Below are 9611 nucleotides of genomic sequence, written 5' to 3'. Positions count from 1 at the left end.
CAATGCAAATTAGCCTACTTAAACACGTTGCTGCGTCGCATCTGCTTTGTGATTGGTCGACTAACAAAAACATTTTATTTTATGTTGTAGTAGAAACAATTGCTTCATAAGTCAGAAACGCGCATGTGACACCCTTCATATAGCAACATCCATACCCTTGTTAGTCTCCATAGGCTACGGTGGCCAAATTAGAGAAAAAAACTGTCTTAAAATTGAATTTAGCGCGGAGCAGGTACCAGGGCCTCGTGAGTTACGAGGAGGTGTCGTTGACCAACCCGCCGGGGGCGCCGGGCCCGGCGGCCGGGGCATCGGTATGAACTGTATGAAGGTATCGCGGGCCGCGGCAGCTCGCGTATCTTAGCTGTATACTTTTGGTTTGTTTACCTATATGATTCTACTAGTTGAAAGTATTATTTTTTTGTCTCGTAGAAAAAGTATTGTATACAATAGTGATATAATCAAGCTTTTCAATCTCGTACCTTAACTTAAGCAACTCAGCAAGCTTCGTTGCTTAAACACGGTACTCGACTGAAAAGCTCTCTATTATATCTCGATTGTATAAAATACTATTTTGGTTTTACTAAATTAAAAATTTAGGCTAAATGTAAATGGCTGTACCATGGCTGTACTGTACCAAATTGAATTGTCTGACATTGATAGTGTAATGTCAAATCAAATCAGTTCCTAAAACCTAAAAGTTAGGAGCCATCGATATCGAATATCTCATCTCAGTATGTTTTTTTCTTTGGATTTATGTTAGTTAGTGTATAACTTTATTAAAAAGATATTTCAGTGCATGAGCTGAAATAAAATAATTATAAAAATGAAAGAAAGGGAGAAATCCCAAAACCAGTATTGTGATAACAATGAAGTGTCATCTCGATCTGTCACACCAAGTATAAGTTTTGATTATGATTATGAATATTATGAACAAGAGCTGCTGAAAATCTATGCTGGAGAAGAAACCAAAAACGGTAATTCACACCAATTTAAAGGGCCCTCCACACTCATGCGCGAATCATGGCGCGAAGACGCGAACGCGAGTGTGGAGTCTAGTTCGCGTAGTCTGGAGCCGCTTACCAATATTGTCGTTCACTATGTCCAGCGATGTATAGGTATATATTTATATGTATTAAAGCTATAACAGACTACCGCACCGCGACCTTGGCCCGAATCTAGGAATAGCGCCTACTGTGGGCCTACCGTGAACCACGTTCGACATGTTGCCTCTCTGTCGCACTTGTAAATTCGTACGTACGTGTGACAGTGAGACAACACGTCGAACGTGGTTCGCGGTAGCCCCTCTGGTGTGGACTTCCACACTATCGCACCGAACCATCAAAACGGTGCGATCCTTACACTAACTACAGTGCAGAGGGCCTACCGCGAACCAGGTTCGACGTGTTGCCTCTCTATCGCACTTGTAAATTCGTACGTAAGTGTGACAAAGAGGCAACACGTCAAACGTGGTTCGCGGTAGGCCCTCGGAAGGGACTGCCGTACACCTGCGCCAGTGTTTCCAAGTGTCCCATATTTCCGTGTTTTTCAAGCAATTTTTGCCAATGAATCCTTTAAGATTTAATTTAAATTAATGTGGCTCCCATTTTTTAGAGGTAGATGAAGGGAGGGACTTAGGTAATATAATCCACTTTTTGCCTTAAAATCTGCGTCTTTAAAACAATGCTCCCGAATTTTTGTTATTTCATCTACTGGCTACATTGCCATTGCCTCAGAATAATGACTAAAGCATAGAAGTCGGGCAAAAATGCTTCGCAAATATGTATACCCGTACTTTACTTCCTTACGAATTAGATAATGTGCCGAAAAGAGATGCATATATGCTTGTTATTTCTCATTTACGTACGGTGTCATAAGTTTGATAATTTGCTAGGGATGTAACTGTGTCGACTTTTTATATCGATAAATTATGCATAAGTTTATGTGCCGTGTAAAAGAATAATCACGAAATTGGCAAATTGATAATAGTCTGGCTAATGAAAGTTGAACCTGAAAAAACGCGACAATTTCAAGAAATCTGTAGCAGGCGGCTCGTTGAATACAAGGATTGCATAACTTTTATACTTTTTATAATTTTCATATTCTAAAAATCATTAAAAAGTATAAAAATTATGCAATCCTTGGAATCAAAGAGCCGCCTGATATGAGGATTAATGCATGTACCTAATATAGGTTTTATCTCATTTGCAGTCTATCACTCAAAACCGTCTAACTATACCTCTCGTTTTTTTATCATTAGAAAGAAGGCGAGCGATCTTAACGTGTCGTTTTATCGAAAAACACTTTGAAAATAAGTCACAACAAATATAATATACGATCATTTACATACTTTTGCTTTCATAAGTAAAATATTGCTATATTTATAAAAAAACTTGTCAATAAAAAGACACGTGGAAATGGTTTACCGTTTTTTCTAATGCTAAAAGACTTAAGTATAGTTTCTAGTCATGTACCAAATAGGAAATGAAAAAAAAAACGTTCGTGTAATATATAACTTTTTTATTTAATAATAGGGAATATTACGGAAACTCGGCGTAGGTGGCGCCACTATCACAATCTGAGGGTCTATCGCGAAACAAGAAAATCGGATTCGAGTTTTCCGATAGGTCCCCTGAAAACTTATCAAAAACCTGTTAAAGGTACAGAATGAATAAGTTACTCTACGGTGCACTAAAAAAGCTAGTGCTGCACTTTGGTGGCAGAACATTGCAGTAATATCCCCTATTCCTCGTCCTTTGGAAATCTGAAATAAAAAGTTGAGTTTTGTGAGATAGGTAAAAAAACAATATTAATAAAAGGAACATTCATCAATGATCATTAATGTCTTTTTTATTAGGGTTCCGTACTCAAAGGGTAAAAACGGGACCCTATTACTAATACTTCGCTGTCCGTCTGTCTGTCACCAGGCTGTATCTCATGAACCGTGATAGCTAGACAGTTGAAACTTTCACAGATGATGTATTTCTGTTGCCGCTATAACAACAAATACTAAAAAGTACGGAACCCTTGGTGCGCGCGTCCGACCCGCACTTGACCGGTTTTTAGTATTATACTATAGTCTGGCAAACAATCTGTCAGTAAGTAAGAACAAAGAAAACTATAGGTACAGTCGAAGGCAAAAATATCGATCCAGACAAATGGCTCAAAAATATGTGAACACGATTTTATTGTCTGAGCGTACACATATTTTTGAGACTTTGGGAATGTATATATATTTATGCCCTTGACTGTACTCATCAATTAAAATGAGACAGTCCTGGGCCAAACTATAAGAAAGCTATTGTCTTCGGTTACCGCGATAGTTACTCATGAAATAAAACTATGAAAACGGATTATATCGCGTATATTGAATTTATAATACATCCCCGGTGTCACCCGTTGACCACGAACGCTGTAAAGGGTTCGAAACGTCGGGATGTATTATAAATTCAATATACGCGATATAATCCGTTTTCATAGTTTTATTTTATAAGAAAGCTGTAAATGTCGATAGGTTATTGATCTGAGGTCGATACATCACTATGCCAAAAATATAACCTTTCATACTTAGCAGAAAAGATCGAAAATATATGCAAAAATCTATATAGACTTGAATGCAAGTAATAAATACATAAACAACATATCGATTTCAATGTTTAGGGTCAGGTCCTATAAATTAATTTCTTCAAAATTGAACAAAACTCACCGATTAAAGGTTATCGGTTCGTGCGTATTTTCTTTTCTTCCTGTATGCGATTTACAGCCCTCGATCACACAAGACATTATCACAAAGGGAACTTCAAACCATTACAAATAAAAACTCAGCACGTTTTCCAACAATCTTTCAGGAATAGCAACAATATAATTAAAATAAACCAAGATGACCGCTGAAATTCCCGAAATATTTCAACTAAAATAATACGACTATGTCAAGTTGTTACAGTTGACACCTACCTGTGAAATAACGAACATATATTTTATTTGGCTGGATTATATTATAGAACCACATAGAACCATTTGACATTTTCCTCAGTTCATCTTATGACAATACTGAAAAAAAAAACGAAAGAACTTGCGGATTGAGGTCTCACTCACTCATAGACAAAAAGTAATAGCGTGTTGTGAATACGATACCTTTTAACAAGCTTTTATTTTTGCCCGACTTCTAGACCTGTACCGCTGGCTATATTTTGACCCCTAGGTTATAAAAATATTAAAGTCAATTCTATTTTCGCTTATGAATACTTTGTTAAGATGTAAATCTTACATTTTGTTTTGTGTCATATATATAATTTGCTTTTCTAGTAATTTGTTATTTTGTGGTAATTATTTTTTATTTTGAATTATTTTGGAGAAAAAAATATTCGAGAGAAAAAATGTAACTGTGTTGCATTTAGGATAGTGTTTTTAGTGTGAAAACATAGTTTGTGTCAATTACGTCCACTGCAATCTGATACTATGTCATAATATTCTAAATGACACAAAAAAAAATTAGAGTTAAAAAAAATTACTTAGGTCGAATTTAATCGTTTAAATAGGTCCATTAAATGATTTTGTGTCTTATTAAGGCATAGCTTCATAAGATATTTGATGATTTTGTTGTAACAGGCTGTCACCGTTACAAAAGAATATTAAAGATATTAGAGTTTACATATTATTAATTTGAAATGCGGGATAAATAAGATGTATGAATTTGTGTCACTTGCATCCACTGCATAAACAAATATTACAAAAATATTATTTGCGTTCAAACGAAGCTAGCGGGCGGTCTGAATGGGCAACGGAGGCCGTGCAGGGTGGGGCCGCGGCGTGACCTTGCCGTACGCAACGCATGTTTACTTCGCCTGTGCGCCAAATTAACGCAACTTATTCAAAGAAGTTACGCAAACAACACAACAACAAGCAACAAGCAAGCAAAGAATGCGTCGAATTATCTTTTACCTATTTAAAACTTATAGATATTGTACAATGTCACCATTATGCAAAAGAACTGTAAGTACATGTTTGATTTGCGAGCGAGCTGGCAACATTGCGCAGGGAAATCTTAAAAATATCGCGTTTACGTGAACGTCACATACATTTGTGACAGTGATAGGGAAAAGGTACCACTAAAGTAAAATTTGGTTATTAATACCGTGACTTTCTTTCATTCTTTGATAAAAAAAATTGCTATTTATGCAACAAGTGCGGAAATCATCTTTACGCACGTGTATCATACAATGTTTTACTATGCATTGTGCGAGTAAATAAAAAAACATATCATGGCAAATAAGTTTAGTTATTAAAAGGAGTGTTTTAAATCGACACGAGTTGCGAATTACCTATTCGCACGTGTATCGTACGTTTTACAGTACATATGGCCCTTTAAACTTTCGACATATGCACGGTAAGTGCTCTTTTCCGCACTAGTGCACCATAGCACCATATGTACTGTAAAAAAAATTTGAAAACAAAAAGCACTAGTGCGGAAAAGCAGTACTTTCCGCACGATATGGCTCCGTAGGAAACGCACTTTTCGAGCACATGCATTGTAAAAAAAAATATAGGACTGTATCTCCTAAACCATGCGTCGTAGCGCAAAAATAATAAAATTTTCGTTCCCCTTTATGTAACCCAAAAGTAATACATGAAAAATACAATGAAAAAAAGAAACAAAATCTTTATAGGGCTGTATTAGCTGTATCTCCTAAATCGTGCATCGTAGCGCAAAAATAATCAAATTTTCGCTCCCCTTTAAGAAGAGAAATTAAGATTAATTAAGATTAATTAATTATTCCCCTTAATTAAGATTTAAAAACGCAAAAAAGAAAAAAGAGGAAAAAATCTTTATAGGGCTGTATCTCCTAAACCGTGCGTCGTAGCGCAAAAATAAACGTTTCGGTCCCGTTTATGTAACCATTAATTTATATTTAAAAAAAAAACGCAATAAAAAAAAACAAAAAAAAAACTTTTTAGGGCTGTATCTCCTAAACCGTCGTAGCGCAAAAATAATCAAATTTTCGTTCCCCTTTATGGAACCCCTAACTAATATACAAAAAACACAATGAAAAAAAAACAATAAAAAATCTTTATAGGGCTGCATCTCCTAAATCGTGCATCGTAGCGCAAAAATAATCAATTTTTCGTTCCCCTTTAAGAAACCCTTAATTAATACTTAAAATAAAAAAAACAAAAAAAAAGGAAAAAATCTTTATAGAGCTATATCTCCTAAACCGTGCGTGGTAGCGCAAAAATAACAAAATTTTCGTTCCCCTATACGGAACCCCAAAGTAATATACAAAAAAACACAATGAAAAAAAAAACAACAAAAAATCTTTATAGGGCTGCATCTCCTAAACCGTGCATCGTAGCACAAAAATAATCAAATTTTCGTTCCCCTTAAGAAACCCTTAATTAAAACTTAAAAAAAAAACCAGGAAAAAAACTTTATAGAGCTATTATAGCTATATATATAGATATAATATCTCCTAAACCGTGCGTGGTGGCGCAAAAATAATAAAAGTTTCGTTCCCCTTTATGCAACCCATAATTTATATTTAAAAAACACGCAAAAAAAAATTAAAAAAATCATTATAGGGCTGTATCTCTTAAACCATGCGTCGTAGCGCAAAAATAATAAAAATTTCGTTCCCCTTTATGAAGCCTCAAAGTAATATACTAAAAACACAATGAAAAAAAAAGAAAAAAAATAACAAAAAAACTTTATAGGGCTGTATCTCCAACACCGTGCATCGTAGCGCAAAAATAATTTAAAAAAACCCCTTTAAGAAACCCCTAATTAAGATTGAAAAACGCAAAAAAGAAAAAGAGGAAAAAAATCATTTTAGGGCTGTATCTCCTAAACCGTGCGTCGTAGCGCAAAAATAATAAAATTTTCGTTCCCCTTTACGGAACCCCAAAGTAATATACAAAAAACACAATGAAAAAAAACAAACAAAAAAACTTTATAGGGCTGTATCTCCTAAACCGTCGAGCGCAAAAATAATCAAATTTTCGTTCCCCTTTGTGGAACCCCAAACTAATATACAAAAACACAATGAAAAAAAAAACAAAAAAAAATCTTTATAGGGCTGCATCTCCTAAATCGTGCATCGTAGCGCAAAAATAATCAATTTTTCGTTCCCCTTTAAGAAACCCTTAATTAATACTTAAAAAAAAAAAACAAAAAAAAACAGGAAAAATCTTTATAGAGCTATATCTCCTAAACCGTGCATCGTAGCACAAAAATAATCAAATTTTCGTTCCCCTTAAGAAACCCTTAATTAAAACTTAAAAAAAAACAGGAAAAAAACTTTATAGAGCTATTATAGCTATATATATAGATATAATATCTCCTAAACCGTGCGTGGTGGCGCAAAAATAATAAAATTTTCGTTCCCCTTTATGCAACTCATAATTTATATTTAAAAAAAACCGCAAAATAAAAAAAAACATTATAGGGCTGTATCTCTTAAACCATGCGTCGTAGCGCAAAAATAATTAAAAAAACCCCTTTAAGAAACCCGTAATTAATACTTAAAAAAAAAAAAACAAAATAAAAACCAGGAAAAAAAACTTTATAGAGCTGTATCTCCTAAATCGTGCGTGGTACCGCAAAAACAATAAAATTTTCGTTCCCCTTTATGCAACCCATAATTTATATTTAAAAAAACGCAAAATTTAAAAAAAAAATCTTTATAGGGCTGTATCTCCTAAACCATGCGTCATAGCGCAAAAATAATAAAATTTTCGTTCCCCTTTATGAAGCCCCAAAATAATATACAAAAACACAAGAAAAAAAAAGAAAAAAATAATAACAAAAAACTTTATAGGGCTGTCTCCTAAACCGTGCATGGTAGCGAAAAATAATCAAATTTTCGTTCCCCTTAAGAAGCCCTTAATTAAGATTTAAAAACGTAAAAAAGAAAAAGAAAAAAATCTATATAGGGCTGTATCTCCTAAACCGTGCGTCGTAGCGCAAAAATAATCAACTTTTCGGTCCCCTTTATGTAACCATTAATTTATACAAAAAAAACGCAAAAAAAGAGATTTTTTTTTATAGGGCTTGATTTCCTAAACCATGCGTCGTAGCGCAAAAATAATTAAATTTTCGTTCCCCTTTATGAAACCCCAAAGTAATATACAAAAAACACAATGTAAGAAAGAAAAAAAAAAAAAAAAAACAATAAAAAAAACTTTAAAGGGCTGTATCTCCAAAAACCGTGCGTCGTAGCGCAAAAATAATCAAATTTTCTTTCCTCTTTATTCAACCCTTAATTTATGTTTAAAAAAAACGCTTTCACTAAACTGCTGTAATTCGAAAACTTAGAATCCACAAAGGGGACTTTACTAAATTATGACACATATTAAAGCCTGACCAGTTTTATATGATCATTGTCAAGAGGGCGCTGTTCATTCTCATGTATAGGGTGACATTTCAGTATAGTATGAAATAATATTGTATTTAATGAACATCATCATCATTGTAATTAATGTTGCTTGCCACGCTTAAACATAACAAAAATCACAATAAATTGCGTCTTAAAATAAACTTAAAAAGTCTACTAAAAATCGAAACAAAAGTAATTTTTTTTCCTGTACTCGTTCTCCATTTATTTTTGCTACCCTTATACATATTTCTTCCTTGCGCTAATTTCTACTACCTGAAGGTTGTCTGGAAGAGATCGCTTTTAAGCGATAAGACCGCCTGTTGCTGCTTAGTTTTTTATGTTAATTTGCTGTATTTAATCATGTTTCATTGTGCACAATAAAGAATATTATTATTATTATGTGTATCTCTGTTTTAAAACTCTCGGGTCTTTCGATCCCGGTCATTTATAAGGCGTGCGTGGGGATATAGATCCAACACGTAGAGGCCGTTTGGAGAGATTTGATGTCATGTAGAACGCCTGCTGGAACCCATTCATGGGTACATCAATAGATACCCGTGAACCGGTTTCAGCAGGCATTGGAAGCTATTGTAGAGAATATGGACAGAGTACTGGTCTATGATTTAAGTTTGGGTGGAAAAAAGTCTGGGCTATTGCAAAGAAGTCCGGACACCTGCCATAACATTGCTTGCACAAGTTATCGAGGCAGGCGGTGACTCGCCACTCGTTAGATGGGCACCTGATGCGCCATCGTAAAGACGGCCAGGCGCAACACCGGCGTGAGCGGCTCAGGGGTGTCGAGAGGTGTGCTGCGCTTTCTCCGAAGTTACTCGCGGCGTTATGCCCTTTAACACTTCCACCCCTGGAGCATATAGCTCTTACGACTCCCCTCTGGACATCCAATGAAGGCAAGCCAGAGCTGAGAGTCCTGCGGGTCCCCTTGGGGTCCACTCCGACCGACGAAGACACGCCGGAGACGGAGACCCTGACCGACTCTCTGGAGCACTCGGGTCCGTGGGGTCGTCACTCCCCAACAGCTCGCCACAAGCTGCCCTGCGGGCCGCCACAAGCTGCCCTGCGGGCCGCCACAAGCTGCCCTGCGGGCCGCCACTATTATTATTATTATTTTTAAGTCGCTGATGTGACATTCTCAATCTCAATCAAAAGGTACGTACCACTTTGTCGTTTACCATAAAGACGAAATTTGATTATATCTTTATACAAATAACCTGTCAGAGAAAGTGG

The sequence above is a fragment of the Cydia strobilella genome, chromosome 10 (assembly GCF_947568885.1).
Source record: "Cydia strobilella chromosome 10, ilCydStro3.1, whole genome shotgun sequence".
Classification (NCBI taxonomy): domain Eukaryota; kingdom Metazoa; phylum Arthropoda; class Insecta; order Lepidoptera; family Tortricidae; genus Cydia; species Cydia strobilella.
The sequence above is the reverse complement of the archived record's forward strand: the minus strand, read 5'-3'. Positions refer to the sequence as shown.